Source organism: Cupressus sempervirens, chromosome 4 (genome assembly GCF_028749045.1).
Source record: "Cupressus sempervirens isolate cs-2001-9-10 chromosome 4, ASM2874904v1, whole genome shotgun sequence".
In the NCBI taxonomy this organism is placed as follows: domain Eukaryota; kingdom Viridiplantae; phylum Streptophyta; class Pinopsida; order Cupressales; family Cupressaceae; genus Cupressus; species Cupressus sempervirens.
The window spans coordinates 642994671-643016380 of record NC_143121.1 but is presented as its reverse complement, the minus strand read 5'-3'; the positions used below and the strand labels follow the sequence as shown (position 1 = coordinate 643016380).

Genomic DNA, 21710 nt, shown 5'->3' with positions numbered 1-21710 from the left:
CCAATCCTATGACCAAGGTTTGCTGTTAAGAACTATAGCTTGACCCGAATCTCTGAAGTCAAGGACATCCTCTTCCTGGAAATCAAGAGGAACTCTCTCCTCTACCTCAAAAAGTGGGTTATCAGAAATCCAAACAGCATCTACCTCAAACAAAAAGTTGTCTATAAACTAAAAGAGATCTGAAGTTTTGGAACTTGGTTGCTTGAGGCAATTATCCAAATCATACGTCTACTAAATGCTATTAAGTTCATCAATTACCTCAAGGAAAAACTCCTACCTCTCTTTATCCTCATGTTCCCTAAAATGATTTGTGCTTTGAGTCTGATTATCTGCTTCCTGAAGAGAAAACTGTGTATCAACCAATGCCTCACGAACATACTTAAGCTCCTTAATCTCATTCATTTCTTTATTCAATTGGTCAATATAGGATCTAACAACCTTAAGAGTATAATCCCTGTCACAAAGCAAACATAAGTAATCTAATTTCATAGTCTCAAGAGTTGTTTTGATCACCTGCAAATCAGCAACAAGCCAATCTCCTTTCCCTCCCTTTGTGCCCTCTTGTAGAGATCCTCAACCAACTTGTGAGTGTTGTGATAACATACCAATGACACCACAACCAAGTCTTCACTAACCTTCAGTTGGTTCTTTAAGGTATGCATTTCATTATTGTCCTATTGAAGCAGTCCATCGTCTTATAGTGTCATCTTAAGTTGTTCCTCTAAATTCATGTCATGGGTATCAGAAATATATGGTTCATCATACAAAGATTCCAACCTCCTATTACCTTGTGTGCAACCAACATCATCAACCTGCTTGTCGACACTAACCTCCGATTCACCAACATAGAAATTTGCACCCTAAGAAACATCCTCTACATGAACACTAGAATGTTGTAAATCAATGGTAGTTGATTGTTCCTCTTTTACAAGAACCTTTAATCGATGATTTTGCTCTAGTGGAAATTCCTCATACATATTTTGTCCTGGTCCTTTGCAAAGAGATCCTGAGCCAATTCCAAATACTTTCTCTTTGCCACCTTAGTCTTCATTTGCTGCTCTAGACGAAGATCCAAGTAATCACTGAATGATAAATCATTCTAAATTCGATTAAGAAGTGTTTGATACTCCTTGTAAATGTTGAGTACTTTTGTCCTTATATCTGCTGATTGTGGCACCCACAGTCTAGAATATTCAACTCTTTCTATATCTCTTTTTGTGTCTTTGTGTTTCAGACTGTACCATCTATGTTCATCAAATTCTATGCTACCACCTCTAAACCTTCTTTACACTAGTATTACTTCTTGGTGACAATCTTCTTGTATTTACATGTCTTTTGGAATAATTGTGAACTTCTTGCTTTGAAATCACTTCTTCACACTTATGATTTTCTAGAGAACCCATCACCGCAGGCTGTAAACATGAATGGGTTATAACATTTTTTTGGTTTGTTTTTTCTTTTTCAAAAAACTGATTGGTGCCATCATTTTGTGTCTCGAGCTTCATCTGGTTCTTGAAACATACCCAAATCTTTGAAAATGTCATTCTTCTGTTGCATAACATTCAAGGACCCATATCCCAATCCTACCATATGTTCATTCTCTGCATCGCTTAGCATTGCATTTGGTAAAAACCTATGGGATCTCATATGCTCAGTCTTGTTCTGCATATTTCCTCTTGTAAAGGCTTGAAAATGACTGTCCATGTATGTTTGTTGTCCATTACCAATGTCACTGCTTGCATTTGCTTCCATTGCAACACTTCTCTATGTTCTTTGGACATCCTCGGTAGTCATAGATCGCAAGAACGGGGCCTTTATCTCCTCCACGTCATTTGGAAAACTTGTTTTGGAAAGCTCTAATGCACTTGTCCATGTAGGTGGATTGCTCTCATGCCCATTTGTCACTTGTGATCTATTGCAATATGGTGTCAAACTATCGCATGAACTCTGCCATTCTCTTTGTACATGCAACCTCTCGACATGATGCTTCATGTTGCTTCCTATTACTTTATCTGCAAAAATTTCTTTACTCGTTTCTTTACAAGGTAGGTTCTGTCGTCTGTCCAAAACCGGCTATGGTGACGTCAATGACAACCAACACTTCGACTCACGAGATTGCTTCCAAAGCTTGTACCCAAGTCTTACCTTTACATCCGATATTTCCTGAACCGAATTCCAACCCAAAAGATTCCTTCAATTGATTAAGGTTTGATAGAGGAGATTAACGGCAATGACTACCTTAGTGTAAGCAAAAAGGTGATAGCAAAATTGTTCAACGAAAGTCACCTCCTTTAAAAGTGATGACCAAGCAACACTTAGAACGTGTCCTTGGTCAAATATTTTACCGTTTGGTAATTATCTCTAGCCTACTGCTGATAAAACCTCCGTCATGAAAGACGACCCCCTGGAAACTCAATAACACTCAAGAATTACAAACTTTGCTGGAAGAAAGAAACGGACAAGCCAGTAATCTTTAATAGTTATAATCTTTTGATTCCCAGAATTAAAATGATAAGAATTGAATGATATTTAACCTGTCGTGTCATTCATTCATAGTAATACCTGAAATAATCACCCCAATTGACAGAATTTATTATGTTCATCCTAAACTTCAACAGGTTGTATAACGGTTTGAATTCAATGTTATTTGCTTCCTCTAACTTTTGAAACTGCCATCTACCTAGAGCCATGGGGCTAGCTCATACATCGTTGTTACCTCTTCTTTAAAACTGTAAATTAGAACGAGATGGCTCCACATGATTCGAAGTCATAAAAGTCACTCTCCCACCTTTCTCAGCAGTAAGGTATCTAATAATTTTGGTCAAAATCTCATCTAATTCAACTACAACATGAAACAAGCTATTTCCTACAGTAACTTCAACAACAGTGAAAAAAATTTCTCATCGCACTCCAGCAATTCATAGAATGGACCAAATACACTAGGAATATTGTGATCTCTGCAAATTCTTCTTATTGAATTAAGGCCCCGTCTTATATCACGTAACTTCAGCAAGTATATTTCTTTGAATAGCGATTCCAGTCTACAAAAGTTGGCATTCGGTTTGCATGGTACATGATCACCTTAGATCCAATCCATCACCCCCACACTGGAATGTTACTATTCACATTGCAATACTACCCCAATCCACACTATCCTGATCTAGATGTTACCCACAACAGTCCCAGTGATTGGAAATGGGAATGTTATTGTGTGATGAGCTTGTGGCACGAGTATGGAGACTCTACCGTGAGTCTTGGGCCTATATGACCACCGTTTGTTACCCACGACTCATGACCCGTCAAGTACCAACATTTAACCTTGCCACTGGTCACGCGATGTAGATATCAATTTCCTCTTGCTGCTAGTATCAAATTCAGCAAACACCTCTGTATCACTCGACTCCACCTGCAACTCTCACCATCATCCTCCAAGGTCAAGCTGCTTCCTAAACACGTACAATAGACAATAGTCGGCCGAACAGAAGCTTCTCCGCTATCGCTCTATACTAACATTGTGCAATCTAACTAATAATTTTTCTTCAGTCATACTTGACTATCTTTCTTCGGTTGGTTCTCCCTCTCTGATGACTCCTACGTTTCCCACCTCGCTTATACAGAGAAATCTAACGACTGGGCACCCCTATTACCAAGCAAAATATCACTCCACCAATAACATTGTTGACCTGAAAGTAGTCTCCAAGAGTAGCTGGGATTCATCCAACTTCCCTTACTGTTTCAAGGGGTGTTGTCCTCAAACTAGCAATCACATTTAATAACATATATTCACCTTTGATACAATCTCACAAGCTGACAGGAAAGCTAGGCTCTGTTATAGCTCCACAGGCTGGCAGGAAGACCAGCTTTGATACCACTGAAATATCCCTAACCAAATATTTACTCGATTTCCTTTTCTCTGAATAGCATTCAAAACATAAAATTGTGAAGTTGCATTATAAAACCTAGGAAATATTCCCCAGATATTTACTCGATTATTTCCTTAAAACTGAAATTCAGAACTTAAACCATAAGCATATGTATTACGAACAACAATAGAAACCAGTAGATTCTCCAATAATATAAACCCATTCTTTTTAGAATAATATTCAGGATTTCAAGCATATAGAAATGCATTACAGACCCACAATGATAAAACCAGAAAACTCTCATAAAACTCCTTGAGCAATGTTATTGCATTATACAACAGCAATACAATAACCAGCACTAACAAATCCAATCTTAAATACAGATTAACATTCAGATTGGAATACTAGAATAAGAACCTGTAAGCGCGTATGAAACACCTGAACTGACATCTCCCCGAACAATGGGTTTGCATACACTATCTGTCGGCACAAGGGGCTACATCCTCATATTAGCTAAAAGCTGAAGCTTTCTAAATAACTCTCACAAGAGAGAAAACTGAAACTGAATCATAAAACAAGCATATCAAATGAAAGAGTCCCTTCTCCTTTTATTCTCACAGTTGCGACTCTTCGACTCCCCTTCCTGGCCTTTCGTCTTATCTCTCTTTGTCCTATTTAGCCAATTTTATAATATTAAATTGACCCTTTTATAATTTGAGTTTACGCTCTCCAAGTCAATTTTAATATTATACAATTATGTCTTTAACTTTTCTAATGTCCCGAAAAGGGACATTACGCCAAATGTGAAAAAGGACAATATTATTTATATCAATTATATGTTCTAAGGAGAGTAGAAAGAAGAAAAGGTTATGGCTAGGAGACCAAGTAGAAGATGATAGTCCATTACACCCAAAAACAATAACAATTCTTTAGAGTACAATCACTATATCAATCCATAAGTATTTTGAATAGATTTAAGAAAGTATAGCGTGGTTTCCTACCCTATAATATTCACGCAATAGTTATAGTTGGCATTAGTTTTCCGCATTCCATTAGATTACAGTTAATAGCTTCTCATTTGCACCATGTGTGAACTTTTGCTCAACATTTCGGAACACATTCGATGGTGCATTGTCAAGAAGAGGAAAATGTGAATAGGATTGTAAAAGTAGCTTAAGAGGAGAAAAAAGATGGGAAAGGAGGTGAAACAAAAGAAATAACGAACTATAAAAACTAAACAAATTAATAAACAATAATGACAAATAAATAGTAAGTAATAAATAATAAAAAGGAGAAGAGAACAAAAAAGAAAGTAAAGGCTAAATGAACAAAAAGAAGTATAAAAATACAAACATACATGTGTATATATGACTATATATACACACATATGTATATGAATTTATATATGCATGTATGTGTATGTGTATGTGTATATGTATGTGTATGTGTATGTGTATGTATAAAGCTACAAGAAAAACAACAAAAAAGAACAAGAATAGACAAGTGGGGTAAGTAATAAATAGAAAGCAAACCAAAAAAACTAAAGACAAAAAGGAAAAAACAAGGGGAAGGGAGCAAGGTTAGTGCCAAAGATACAGAGGAAGGGAAAGGAACAAGACAAGGGGAAGGAAAAGTCTAGGCTAAGGAAGCCAGGGAGTAAAGGGGAAAAAACAAAGAGGAAGGAGGAACGAGCCCGATTGAGGTGGGGGGAGGGTGAGGGGGGTCGAAAGTGAAAGAAGAGATCACTAGGGGGAGGGGCTAGTAGTTTAAAAGAGGTTGTCAAGCAAGGTCAATATGCTAATTATTATCTCTATTGAGATTGGTTGCATGGCTTCTAATAAAGATAGCATCTTAGAGTTTTCACTAAAATAAATTGTCTTCTTTGGCAAGAACTTGGATAATTCTAGACAAATGCGGTGGGAGTTCTCAGGCAACCCAAATTTGGAGATTCTATCATGTTGAATGATAGCACTATGTTCCTTGATCCTAGTGTTGATGGATCTCCAATGTAAAGGGTGTCACAAGAGCAATCAATCTTTTAGACCTTTGGATGGATGAGCGAAGGTAAAGGGTCCTTCGTAGTGATGGAGCCTAATTTTTGCAAAATTTAAGGCCTCTATTTGAGGTAATATTGAAGATTCGTGATTGAAATATAATCATTAATGCCTAAGGAAAGCAGTATTCTCATGGATCTCAAAAGTAAAGATAAGGATTATATTGATGACAAGCATCAAGACAAGACTCCCATAGGTGATGATTATATTGAAGCATTCTTGAGAAGATATGAAGCAAAATGAATATAGTAAATACCAGAAAAAATATAAAGATATGGAGGGATGCAAAACTATTTTCAGTTTATTCTCTATAGGAGTCCAATCAAGACCAAACAGCAATGATGTATGAATTCGTCAAAACAATCTGAACTACAAATATACTTTCTCTTAAGCACTGGTTATTATGATGAAACTAAATTAGTAGCACAGTCCTCTAGAGTCTGTCAAATGTTTTCCCTATAGCTTGCAAGATGAATCTCAATCGGACGCATAGTATTTCTGGAAATTCAACAGTGTTTGTGACTCCATGTTTGTACTATTTGATGTTGGACTTATCGATCTAATACTCAGTCAGACCATTTTCTTGCTTTGGTTGTGCAATTCTGTTTGCAAAAAGATGCCTAAAACAGTTGAAGGCCTTGAAGCTACTATGCAAAACTGTCACTCAATAAGATTTTAGTAGAAATAAATACTCCAAAGGAAACTTGGTTACTGACATTGAGGGGTCTTGTCACAAGGATCAATGAAACTTTTGGGAAGAATCTTCAAGAGATGGTTGTACCTGGAGAAGTAACACTTGATGAGCATAGCATGAATTTCGACAAATATGTTATTCTAATCAAGGTTAAGTTCAGAAAATATCATTTTTTGATAGGAGGCAGTCGTACAGGATGTAATAGAGTTTCTTAGAAAATGTAGCAAGACGATTACTACAGCAAGAAAAGGGCACCCGAATAAATAATCAATTTGGAAAGATGTATGAAGTTTTGAATGCATGTCCATGCTAAATGGAGAATTATCACACAGACGGAATTTTCATCAGTGGTAATGTAAGGTCCTCACAATAAATGAAGACAATCAACGGTTATAATAATTTATCATACACATATCATATACGGTCAGCAACATCAATGGGAAAATATATAAATCAATGTTAGGCGGAAGGCAATAAAAAACATCATTGCTATGCAGCGATTTTGAAGGAGAATACCATGTATATTTACAGTAGCAACCTAAGTATCCTGTGTGCAAGAAATAAGAGTCTCATGAGTTCGATAATTATTGTGATTAAACAACACAATGAATGCAATCAGAGTATTTTGGAAAATATACGCAGCCAAAAGAGATAACCACAATCGACTTCATGAGAAATAGGGACAATTGATATGGTCAAATTCATAAATGGTGCTTACATAGCAATATCAAATACGTCTGAAGATACATATTTTATTGAATCCTGCAAGCATTGTTCGTGTCAAGCGCCGAAGACACAGCGACAGCTTTCAGATTCGTAAAGAAATGATGTGAATATACACAGTGATGTGATGCAATCCTTATCAAGCAAACACAATGATCCCTCAGACAGAAATGGTTCGTATATCACCCAGTTTCTATATGTATATGATGAAACAATCTCAAACTTAATAATGGAATCACCGCATCGAGGTGTAGTTATGAAACTTGCCACTCAAATATTTGAAGGAAGGACTAAGCTAAAGTATGGCGTAAGGTAAATAGGCACAGATATATCAAAATTATTATTGCCAAAGATATGTTCGATAAGGAAGCAGCGTATTAAGATTGCAAGGATGGTGATGAAACTTCAACAATATTAATGTTTGCCGGCAAAATACACGAAGCCCAGTAATTAAGCTGAGAGGCTTTCTACAGTGGCAGAAATCTTCAATGTAAACATTTTCCATTTTCAAAAAAATTTGACGTTCATTTACATGTCAAAAAAACAAAATAGAAATAGATTAAATATAATTATAATTAAAATTGTGAAAATTACAAAGAGGAAATGGAAGTAAAAATGAGGCAGATCAAGAGTCTCGAATCATTTCCTCACGCCTCTTAGACTCACATAAATATGTGATGATGAAAATTATGGGATTATGAAAATAGGTGCCTCAAGAAAGATATCTCTCGACTTATTTTTTATATATATAATATACATAAGCTAGTCCTATTTTGGTGATATTAAAAAAAAAAACTCATAAACATTAAGGGGTAATGGGTATGTTAATTAAAAAGTGTAAATCGAAGAGATATCTCTTTTCCCCAACAAACACATCATTTACATGGAAATAAAGACATAAATAAGAGAGGGTAACAAGACATATTCCAAGACACATTTGAGATTCACATATTCTGAAGAGAAAGTATTTTATATTTATATGTATGGAGGAATAATGAGTCTCAATATGACTTTGTAATATGAATTTATTTAATTTATTCTAACTATAAAATAAACGGTCCTTTGTTTATTTTTATTATAGGCATGGAGATTTAAATTGCAAATTATAATCATTTTTTGAATTTTGCATACAATTTAAATATAAGATAAGTGGACACAATCATTTAGCATCTTAAACTCGATCATTACAGATATTGTGAAATATCAAATTGTTTCCATATCAGTGTCCAATTTATCTCCCTACCAGAAGCATTAAAAATTCAATTTGGACTAATTTAAGATTGCATATATATTTGATATGTCGCAACTTGATTATTTAATTATTGGCAGTATAAGTGCATAGAACATTATAAAGTTGTACGTGAAAATCTTCACTGAAGTTGACTCTATTGCTCGAATGAGCAAAGGCACTGGTCTTTTTATTATTAAAGTCAAAAAATCTATATCTTCCTTTTTACGAACCTCAAATCTATTATTAACAAAACTTTATACATAACATTCAATTCAAACACTTAGCATTCAGTTTTATTTTAATTGAGTTCAAGAACTTTGCCAACCAAAGAACTCCCAAGCTTAATTTCGCTATAGAAAAGCTCTTAAGCAAGTGATCAAGTTCGAGGAGAAGGTCTACCCGCCTAGGTGTAGCGAAGCTTGAAGTGCAGGGAATCAAGGTGATTCTCGTTCGTTGGCCAGAACTGATTGCTGAATCCTATCGGAAAAGTGGCAGGCTCTTGGATTTCCAATCTACAGTTTTGGGAACCAACAAGTAGAAGGGTTCACCTTCTTGGTGGTGGATAAGGGTTTGAAAGCACAAAAAAGCCTCTCTTACGAAGGATTTTGGAAATCTTGTTACAGTTGAGGGGTCACATGCTTGGGGATAGGATTGACATGAAATTTAGCATGCTAAAAAAACTCTAAGGATGCTCTAGTGTCTATAACCATTAAGCTTGAAGACATGGTAAAGGTGGGATAGTTTTTGGTCAATGTGGTCTTCATCACAAATGCAATAGGCCAAAGTGGCAAGAATGTTGAGGATCCCAACTTTCAGGGTTGGGAAGTGTTGGGAAGGGACCTCAAGGTAGAGATCAATGTGAGTACTTTTTTTATAGACTTTACGAGCAAGGGAGCCATCTTCTTTTCTAATGAGGAGAACATCAAGGAAAGGAAGTTGGTGATTGGATTTCAGCTCTTTGGTGATTTGGATACTATTGACAAGGCAAATTAAGTGCGAGTGCAAAACTTCAAGTTGTTCATGACCATGTGGCCAACAAGCATGACTATCATCCATGTAAGGCTTCCACCAATGAGGTTTAAGGGTGAAGGATTTAAGAGCTACATCTTCAAGAATTTCCATCCAGACGTTAGCTATGACAACAGATAAGGGGGAGCCCATGGAAATTCCATCTATTTGCTCCTAGACCATAATCTGGAAGGTGAAGAAAGTGGAATGAAGACAAAAAACAACAATGGATGTGATTTCAAAGTTGGTTTTTTACTTGAAAACCTTCACAACATCTTGCATAGGAATTTTGGTGAAAAGGGAAACCACATTAAACTTTACAAGGCTATCAAGATCACCAACTTCTTTTTTATCTTGGATAAAGATGATGAAATGGGTAGAATCCTTAATGGTGGATTTTTTTGCTCTAGGTGAGATCAACTTAGCAAGGTCAGTTGCCAAATAATAGGTAGGGGAGCAGGACGTGCAAAGGATGAAGGGCAATGGCAACTTTATAGATCTTAGGGGCTCCATAAATACAAGGAGTGACCTCTCTATGAGAGAAGATGTGGTTTTAATGGAACAATCAAAAGAAGAATGAGAGATGGCAAATTTGACTTTTTTGGTGTTCTTAGAAATGGAGTTGGTTGAGACGGAATTATAGTTGTCACTATTAGAAAGGTGGTCAATCATTTTGGCAACATAATCTTGCTTGTCAAGGATAATGACCACATCACCTTTATCAACCTTCACAATGACACTGTCATCATTTTTGTGAGGTTTTTAAAGGATAAAATGTTCATCTTTAGGGTCATTGAGATTAGGAGGTCTAGCATGTCTGAGAGTGATCCCACAATCCTTTCTAGTCTCATCAACAAGGGAGGAAGGAAGAAATGAGATAGCTTTCTCAGTTTCAAGAATTATCTTGGGGAGGGAAGGGGGAAGAAAGGCAAAGCCCAAATCATGTTTTAAAAAATCTATGGCTAAAGAATCAATGTACGCACAAGAAAGATTAACCATGAGCTTGGAATCCCAATCAATGATGGCAATGGATTTGAAAACATTAGAATGGAGGTCATTACCACTACTATTTGAATGGGGGGTCCAACAAGAAGGAGACACAAACGTGGGAACCTGATGAGTGGAAACATGGATAGGGTGCATAAGTTGGTGGTTGAGATAATGGAGAGGGGAAGATTGGAGAGAGGGAGAAGAGGTGCCCACGTGGCAAGAAGGGGGAGGGTTGTCATGAAAGGATGATAAAGAAATAGAAATATGGTCTGAAGATACATTGTTAGAATCACAACCCAAAGTGTCGAGGGCACAAAGAGCAATGCAAGAAGGTTGTGTGAGAGGAAGAAGAGAAGAAACGATAGGTTTTGGGCTCAAGGCAAATGGACGCGAAGACAACGAATAAGATTGAAGAAAGAGAGATACGAATACAACAGTTATTTATGATGATTGCTCTCAATTTGACAGTATGTTCACAGTCTTTTGAAGTGTATCTAGTAAGGGGAATTTTATTTTGAAGATTATCAACATTTTTTAACTACTGAATCCAGCAAATCTGTCATATCAAGTGTAACATTTATGTGCTTTAAACATGCACAAAAGGGAGAAGATATCATGTAACCTCCAATGAACAAGACCCTCTCACCACAAGAAAATAATGATTTTGTCAATATGATGCATGCAGATTTTTTTGCTAAGTTGAAGTCTTTGGATCAAATCATTGGACAATCAAAACAAAATCACAAAGAAAATTCCATGGGATGCAGTCATTGGGTGCATGACATTCCAAGAGTACCAAGATAGCGACATTCATAGGGATGGTTGTGATGGTTGCAAAGAACATAAAGATTTTAAGACAGCCCAATACAGAAACCTGGGTTATGAAGCCATTAATGATGAATGGTTGTTAAATGAAGACATGAGAAGAGTGATAGTAGAATAAAGTGACTGTCCTAAGTCATGGTAGGGTTCAACAATGAGGTTACAAGTTTATGGACAGTTTAATGGTGGTGACAATCCCTGTGAAGGTAAGACCGTGCACTGAAAATAGATTCAAACCTATGCAAGTACAGACCCCGTGAAGACTGCTCAAAATGGTTTCAACAATTATATAAACTTTGTTCATGATGAAGAGCAATGCATAACTATAATGAAGCTAACAATTTTATTTGAAATATCATAGTGTTAAACACAATAGGAAGCACCATCTTCATTGTATGATGAAATGACTATAACACTCTCAAAATGTAGAATCATGAATTGAGGTGTGTGATGGTCTTTTGAAATGATATGATGGTGGATGATGATAGTATTCACAAGAAAGAGTAGCCGTGATGACAAATCTCTGACAGGCTAAACACAATAATAAGAAACCAAAGACAGCCATGCAAAGATTTTGAGCATTGTTGGTTAGACAAAATATGGCAGTCCAAGCTGGAGATAAGACTTGAGATATGATGGAAGGCAACAAGGAAATCAGCCAAATGCTAAATGGCATAAGATTAAGACATACAAAAGGACGGCTATATGGAGTCTAATGAAATATTGCAAACAGAATAGTCACATTTAGAAGATATAATTCCAAATTTGGATTGCATTCTTGAGACTTTGACATGTGTAAAGACCCCTCAAGGTTAAGAGGTGTTAAGAGGGGTCAGTTTCAAGTTGTTAGAGGACAACTCTAAGGAATTAACTATAGGAATATTGAGTCTGATCCTATTGGAGAGTAGTTGTTAATTGTAGGAATATTAGTCTGAAAGTGAATCAAAAGTTTCTTCGTTTGAGATGTCTCTTTCTTTTCTATTTTCCATGTGTCAGATACCTGTTTGACTATTCTTCAGTGTAAGAGATTTTTCTAGAGAAATTATGAAAGAAGAACAAGAAGGACAAGATCTGTGGACTATGTGAAGAATTTATACAGCTTAGCCTTCTACTAAAATATTGACACCGGATGATATTGTTGTAAGAGGAAAGGCAGTCATCAAATGGACTAGATCCATCTAAAGCTACCATTTGATATTGTTGAAAAACTAGAATTCCCACTGTCAAGTATGCAAAAATCATGAGTAAGTAACTGTCATGGATTCTGGTCTTGTAAATCATGCAAATCCCCATCATCAAGTATGTAACAATCATGAAAAATGAACTAGCATCGACTCTCATCCAATTAACTATGCAGGTTAGCATCAATTTTGAAATGCATTTATTGCAACTGCTTTGAAAATTGCATAAGATGAAGCACCATATTTATCCTTGTAGAAATGTGAACTAAATGATGCATCCAGTGATCAGAAATTTATGAGAAAAGTTAGTGTGAAAATGCTAGAAGATGATTAGCATATGCAAATGAGACAAAAAAAAAATATGAAATAGACGAACCCCACAATATGAAAAGCATGCACAATTGAGCATCAATTGTCATGGCAATTTTCACAACGGGGGAATATCCATAAATATAGTTCAGTTTAAATTCCTCTGTTAATCCAGATGCAATAATCATAACATATTACAACAGATGGTACTGGAACAGGGAATTCAAACTCATTGGTTGGAGATTATTTTCTTCCAACTTTAAAAATGTACAACACCACTAGCAAAGAATCTATGAATTATACAGCATCAGTTCTGATATACGGATGTTGCAGCTATTTTAACGAATGCATAAGGTGACACAGTATATTCAATCTCAGAGAAATGGAAATTGAAAGAGGCATCCATTAATAAACTAATTTAAAGAGAAAATTTTGGAAAATGATGTGTACGTATAAATTAGAAAGAAAAAAAAACTGAAAGTTAATCAGTCACAGTATTAACAAAAAGGGAAAATCTACATAAACTACTACAGTTTTTATTCCTCTATTACTCTAGCTATTTATCATGGCTGATATGCAATGGATGGTATTCAAGAATTCAAACTCATTAGTTAGATACCATTTTCTTCTTGGTTGAGAAACATATACTGTGACTTGCAAAGAATTTGTGGATAATTCTATGGAGACAAAGTGGCAGTTGGATCACCTTGAAAAAATAAACGAGGAAAACAAGGGAATGAATGTGATAGGGATTATGGGGTTACTAATGTAACATTACAACACACTATTAAGGAACAATTGCAAAGCTATTACATAATAGGTATTACGAGCCTCTCTTCTGTTAACTAGGACACTGGGTTTGGTGATACATTATACAACCCATAGGTTGATAAACAATAGAAGACTGGTTGATGCATAATGAGCTATGAGATTGCTTTGATGCTTTGGAAGTTTTGATTTCAGATTAGTCATGGTCATCTATCCGAAGACATGACACTAAAAGACCATCACTAGCCCTGTTGGGAACAAAGGTTGAAGCCTTGCTGACCTTGTTATGGTTCTCAATTATAAACTTGCTTCTCAAATTATCTTCCATCGTATTGGACAGGATAATTTTAGCAGTTAAATGGATATTCTGACCCTATATGTGTGTGTGTGTGTGTGTGTCTGTGTGTGTGTGTGTGTGTGTGTGAAAGGACTATAGCTTATAAACCAGGTATAAATTGTTGAAGTTAATAGTCTTTGATCTAATATATGGACTATTAAATGATTTTTGGTAGGTTGTTCTTCAGTTTTTCACAACAGTCACATTGTTATGGTTTCTAACATCTAGATGAAATACTTATGCTAATATAGCATGAATATTAAATGCACGGGCGGGGTTTTAGGAAAGAAGTGCAAATAAAAATCCTAACAAAAGCATAAGAATATTATAACTCCACTTAAACACGAGATATTGGGAACATCTATACATTGTTTCTACAAATTGAATTTGATTAGCGTGATAATTTGCATATAAACGTTGAAAAAACAAATTATGCTAAAACCGACCTCTGGAAGTGTTGTTGTGATGCCCTGCAGAGTGGGCCGCTTGATGGACATCACGGGCAGTCAGTGTGTGGGACACAACATCACTTCACAAAAGATTGGTCTCAAGAAAGATGCGGATAAGTGATGAGGAGCACCCAAGTCAACAACCCACTAAATCCTGCAAAAAGAAAACAACCTAATCGTAAAAGACTACAATTCCTCCCTTCCTCGGCTCAAATCTAAATTAATTTCAAACATGTAATTCAAAAGCAAACAAGAGCCAATGAAAAAGGCCTCACTCTAAAAGAGCATACATTTGAGTCCAAAATTACCATTCAAACAACTACTCCTCTCTCTCCTTCGCCAGAGTTCCAACAAGTCAGAAAAATGAACAGTTAAAGAAAAACAATATTAAGCTGTAGATAGAGTGATGCATAAGCATGGTCTTTATTTCAGATTGTACTAGAATTCTAGAAATATATATAGATGGTGTCCTAATTACCTGTGTGTGTTTCCATTCATCATCATCCCCGCACTTTGTTTGTATTCTGATACAGGCACGTGTCTCAATTCCTTACGAACCCTACCACCTATTTTGCCTTCTGACAGAAAAATGAAGAGAATTATAGCTGGATGAGACGTAGAGGCTCCAGTTTTTATTACAATTTCAAACGTTCAACTTCTTCTTCTGAGGCTCTGTCATTCAAATTCTGCATCTCTGAATGCAAGCTACGATAAAAATGAATAAAAGCCAAATGAAAACATGGAAACCCTCCTAGTATGCAAACAAGCGACGAGCAAAACCCTAAGAAACTGTAAGCGTGATGTTTACATTTGCTAAAACAAAATCTGCTCACAAATTTATAGTGTGAATTTGCCATTTTGAGGCAATAGTCGAGGCAAAATCTCAAATCCACTGTATCTCTACAAGAAATTTCTGGTTTAAAATCCATTGAGCTATGAAACTACTCTTTTCAATTCGTGATACAGAGAGGAGAGCTTCTCTGTCTTATAAATAGCAAAACTAGTCTTTACAATCCACTGTGCTATGAAATTACGGACGAGAGATTTGCATGGCGCATGGCAAATTGAAAAGCAAAAATCAGAAATAAGGGTTGCACTCGTGCTTTTTCAAACGGTAATAAACAGAATAATAGTCGTTTTCTCGAGAGCCGTTGGCGCGCTGTCCGCTACAGCTCTACCTACTCTATCTTGAGTTCAAATTTTGAACAAAAAAATCAAAAAAAAGTGTTTCACTAATTAAAATCACACTTAAATATAATTTAATCTCACTTTATATTGTTTTCAATGCGAAAATGGACATATGTCATTAAAATCTATAATCCTCTGTCTGATAATCAATACTCTCTAAAATGCAATATTTGGGATTCATTCAATGTAGTGAAACATACAAAATGATTAGTAAAGATTCAACATGGGGATATCAAAGTTGGGCGATGCCTAAATGTTAAACTAAAATGCATTTCTTACCAAGGGGACACAGTTTTTGTTTCTAACTCTCTCATACTGCCTTTATACATATTACATTTTAGTTTAGGATTTAATCACTACCTCAAAGTTGTGCGGACCTAAATGAATAATATTATTGATAGCATGGTCATATATATCAATCAAGCATCATTCCTTGGTGCCTTACAATATGAATCATGTTACAAAAAATAGTTCATTAATAATGGTTTCTTTAGTTTTTTGTTAAGCTATCATATAAGACAAGTACACGAAGAATAATGGAAAATCCCTTTCGAAGAAGTGAAACATCATACATTACAATTAAGGCATCTTCCCATGATAGAAATTAGGTAAAATGAACTCGAGATGAAGATTTCATAGCCATTTTAGGCATGTGGTAGGCTTGTCATCTCTAAGATAAACAAGAACCATAGATATGAAGAGAAGCGTTAAGATTTGGTCCAACCAAGAAAGGAATTTAGAGTACAAAACACATGGGAGAATCAAGGTTAAGAATGAAAAAATGATATGGATGAGGGCCTAAAATGAATCCTAGAGTTATAAATCAGGCAATAGGAAGGGAACTTGAAGGGATACAAGAAGAAGAAAAATTGAAAAAATGTGTGTAACAAAATAGACGTGATGTTGATAGGTTTCCTATAAAGACCAAGGCCCAATTTATCGAGATGACCCAATATAGAGGGTGAAAGAAGGATTATGTCTCAAGTGGTAATAAGATCAAGGATGTGATGAAGAGTATAATAAGCAGTCATATTGAGAAAAACAAAGTTGTGAGGGTAAGGCGTCAAGAGAAACATGGACCTAGGTTTCAAGGTGCTCATTCCACCCAGGGGGTTGTACCCAAAGAGAATGGAATTAAAGGAGATGGAAGAGGATTAGAAAGCTTGAGAAGATATGAGGGATGAGGATCTTTTGACCTAGTTCCAAGATCTTAGGTGACTTGGACAACTTGTGACCTAAGAGAAAAATAAGTGGTGGAGAATAAGGGGAAGTAAATACTAAGGGCCTTGGAATCTAAAGCTTTGGTCATCAATCCCAACCAAAGCCCAAAGCTTGACAAAGAAAAAAAATACTAAATAATCACACATATAAATATAAACAAAACCAACCACAACTAAAATCATAATGATTCACATCAACCACAAACCAAAACATATCCCTCCAAATAAGTATACCAAGGGCCTTTGATAATAGCATGTTGATTGAGTTTCCCTGGGTAAAATGTAGAACAGGGATTCCAAAGATAAATTTTCATATCCATTATCAACTATGGGTAACTAGTGCTAGAAGACACAAAGGAAAACAAACTTGAGTAAGTGTAGAAATTATCAAGTTGGAGCTGAATAAAAGTTCTAACTGTGGACATGTGTTTCTTGAAATACAAAGAGAGTACAAATATTTAAAATAAAATCACAAAAAGAGGATCACAACCATGCACCTAATCAAGATCAAATAGAGATCGTGATTGCACAGACATGTGAACAATATGATATATTCAAGTGAGTCATCCTAAAATGTTAGCACCCATAATTGGACGCTCTATTGGGCCTCATTTTGGTGATTTTGAGGTTCGATGTTCATTTTGATCAATCCTTGCAACCTTATTCTTCTTTTCCCACATTGTTTTTTACCATCTCAACACCCTATCCATATTTTATCATGAAATCCAAGGTACATAATGTTTCAAATGTATGTACCTAGGAACATAATGTTTAAGACATTATGTTCTTTCTTATTTTGACCCAAATTTGGTCCAAAACCCTATGTTAGAATTTTATTGGGAAATCAAATCTTGTGGTTGACATAACTTATTTTTGAATCTTGAAATGTAGAATAAGGTTTATAAACACCCCATCTCTCCTAATTTTTGCATTCATTTTCAAGTGAAATCAATTTTTCATAATTATTCAAGAGATCAAGTGCAATCAAGAATTCAAGCAATTGGATTCAAATTTGAAGAGAAATACTAAAGATCTAATTTCTTCTCAATCATCCAAGTCAACTTCCATGGAAATCTTCTTCATTAAAGCTCCCATGATGGCCAAGCAGAAGAGTTCTCAATTTAGCTAGAGGATCCTTCCTTCCATCTGTGTTCATCTCCTCTTAATTACAAGTGGTTATCAAATATGTCTACATTGAAGATTTAGGAGTGGTGTCCATATATCCATGCATTTGTGAGGGCATCCTTGACTGTATTCTACATTCCAAGGTCAACTCCTTGAATTTAAGCACATTCACATATTTACATGGTTATGAGTGATTCCTATGTTTGTCCATGAGATTTTATGCAAAGTAAAACAAATATTTATCCTTTACATGCTTTCCTTTACGTGATTTCCTTTCATTTTCAAGGTTGATTCATCAACGAGGGTTTCACCAAGAAGAACTCATTTTACCCAAGATTTTGGCCAATTTTCTATGTGAATAAATTACTTGGTTGTTGAAACATTTTTGGGCATATTGGGAATAGTAGAAGAATTCCCAAAATTTTCAATCAAAAGTGCCTCAAACAAAATGTTCAAAATATTATGTTCCCAAGTATAGAATGTTTACAATATTCTACATCTTACAATATTAATCCAAACTAAAATCCCAAGCCAACACAACTTCTTAGAACCTGATTCAAATCATATCTCATTTCAAACAATTAGTTGTGAGTTATTTATTTCCTCTTTTGTCTTCATTTATCTATTTTTCCTTCAACAATGTGTCTTTCCTCTTTCCGTTTTAATTTACACAGTTTTAGCAAAGGATAGTATTCTTATTCAACACTTAGACCGACTTGAGCCTATTGAGACATTTTCCTTCCAAGTGTGCAATTTGGAAAGGGACTAGCAATCAACCCTTTTCATCGTTTCCCTTTCCCATTGTTCAAATGGAAATGTATTTATCCTTGAATATTTTACCATATCCTCTAAATGTTTATTTCATTAGTATTGTTGCATAAGATAGAAATGGTGTCTTCAAACATTTTTCTAGTATCTTTGAGAGTCTATTTCATCCTAAGTATCTATGTATGATATGAAGCAACAATCCTATATTCTATTTTGGCAGTAGATAAGTACATTGAATCCAAGTGCATGTTTTTCAAGTTTTAAGCTATTCTGATATAAGTGGGGAAAAAAGGGGCATAACATGTTTTTTGTATTATGTTTGTATCCTAGGAGTTATAAGGAGTTGATGTAATACAACAAACAAAAGATTTTTAAAAAAGATTTTGGAAAAAGAAGACAAATGTTTATTGAGGAAGTATATGTATAGAGGGAGTTGTACTTATTTCTACACATATTGTTTTTGCCACTAATGTCAAAGGGGGAGAATGTTACTTCCATATATTACCATGTTGCCAATTAGTGACAAAAAGCCAAGTGAAAGTGTTGATGTTTTGTAGCTTATGTCGGATAAACCTATATATAATAATATATGAGATATAATTGATATATAGAAGTTTATTTTTATATAAGAGAAATATATATATATATATATATATAAACAATGATTAAATGTTGATTATATTAATCATCTAATTATTGAATAGACATGTTCCATCCATGGGACATGTCTCTTCATGGATTATTCTCAATTTATATGAGAGGTCGCTACCATTTGGAAAACACATACCAAACATTATGGTAGTGCAAATGCATTTTCAACGATCCTTAGAAAACCCAACATGGTATTAGAGCCAAGTTGCAAATGACAATGATATTGGGTGTTAGAAACAACCAAAAGCACTTTAGAATGAGATAAGGCAAAGGTTACATGTTCTGTGTAAGTAGAAAAGTAAGAGTAGGTGGAAGACGCAGATCATAGTAATAAATTCTACATGTAGTTTATTAGTATATGAACTTGACAATGCTCACTATTGGAGAGAGAGACAAGGGAATCATAAAAGGGTATAGATGAATATGTCCCTATCAATGAATGCAATTGGATGGAAATAAATCAGAACATCACCGAAGGTTTATGTAAGTGAATGATCATGTTGGAGACCTTAAAGGATTGTATGTTAAGCACTACAGAAAATCTTATTAAAACGAGAAAAAAAAAAAAAACACTTAAACCAAAGTGGAAGGAATACACTATTAACTACCAAGCACCCCTATCGAATGGAAAGGACATAGCCACTAACATTAACATACTCAAATCCATGTGCAAGAAGGGTTAAGTGCCCAATACAAGCATTGAGGTAGTTTTGTGAAGTCTAAGACAATAATCAACAAATGAAATAAAATAAATATCAAATCACATCGAGAAAAGTGAGTGGTCAGGGAGGTACAAACAAGTAATTCAAAGGGAATCTCAGATGTTACATTGACTACACTGATGCATATAAGGAAATATTGACTCTTCAATCAAGGAAAGAGTAATATCACCTCTGCATGAAAATCCAAGCAAGGAGAGATAAAATGGAAAATACAAAAGATCATGTGCGATAGTAAAATATTATCTATATAAATTAAATGATAAATAAACTCATTCCTTGAGGACAATAACAATAATATGAGAGAATGTGCAGCCTTAATGTTGATAGACGCATCAATCACACTATCAGGGTCAACTAAAGTCTGATACAAGGAAGGAATACGTAGGTCATAGATATATAAAAGGACGCATCTCGACCCATCATTTTTACGTGTGATCAAAGTTGAAAAATAAATAAGGTTGCTCAATTACCAATTAGTACCCCACGTAAAAGGAGATCAGGTGTCTATGTAAATTTCACACCCATGGTATGTATATTAGATACCACCACCCGTGGGATGGGTCACGAGAATTGAGGACCCACCATGAACCAAGTATAAGGGAGTATTAATATCAATATATTTTATTGAACATATATTATTATGTATAAATACTATATTACGAATGTGTATATAACGGAATTAAAAATAATGATAATGCAATTTTTTTTATTACAATAGATCTATAATAAAATATTAAATAAATTTGATATAATGTTTGCTAACCATAAAAAAGATTCATTATGAGAATATAAAAGGTAAAGATGAAGTATAGTTATATTCTGACTTCTAAACATCACTACTATTTGGATTGCGGATTTGAGCAGGAATTGGAATTCAAAATCCTAAAAAAATCTTAATCCATTGTTTGGGTCTGCAAAATGGAAATTGGAATTCGGGGAAATGTGGATTTGGTATCCCCATTTGTCCCCTACAACAAGAATTTGTTCTCCCCTCAAAATACTTGTTATTTGGAATTCTTGTTTTAGTTCCCATTTTAAGTCCCATTTTTTGAAAATGGGGATTTTAACTTAAAGTGAAATTTAATTGGGTTTGACATCTGGATGTCTATTTGGAAGCACCTATTTTTGCACATATTTTTGAAATTTAATTGAATTTTAACTGAGAGGGTGGGGCATTTCAAGAAATGATACCCTTTGCAATAATTTCAAGTACCCTTTGAATGCTATTTTGTAAAAATTAGCAGGTGTTGCTTGAAGAAATTAGAAAGATTATTGCAAAAATTCATGCGAATACAATTTTTGTAAATTGGGGGAAAATTTTCGGTTATTCACTTGCTCATATGTTTGGATTAAATATAATAACTAGTACCATACACATCTAATTTCTTTCATCTTTTTTGTTTTTACTTTTTCTTGAAATTTTATTTTGCAATGAACATCGACACGTTCAGCATGTGTGGAGTTTGAAGCACTGTAAATAGGTCCTTGAACAAATTGGAGATATTAATCGTCTTTCTCACTGTAACTTTTATAATCATTTTTTGAACCATATATTCGTATTTTGAACCAAATAGGCTTGGAATAACAAATTTTGAATATCAAATATT

At 34.9% G+C, this 21710-nt stretch overlaps 1 long non-coding RNA gene across 1 annotated transcript; it reads right to left on the bottom strand.

Annotated features, from left to right (window-relative positions):
• Window positions 1-14286: 14286 nt before the first annotated feature.
• Window positions 14287-15473, bottom strand: LOC149562880 (uncharacterized). Its single transcript, XR_016363528.1, has 3 exons — window positions 15263-15473; window positions 14908-15134; window positions 14287-14583 (listed from the first exon to the last, which is right to left on the bottom strand). It is a non-coding gene; the product is annotated as an uncharacterized LOC149562880 (long non-coding RNA).
• Between the last annotated feature and the right edge of the window lie 6237 nt (window positions 15474-21710).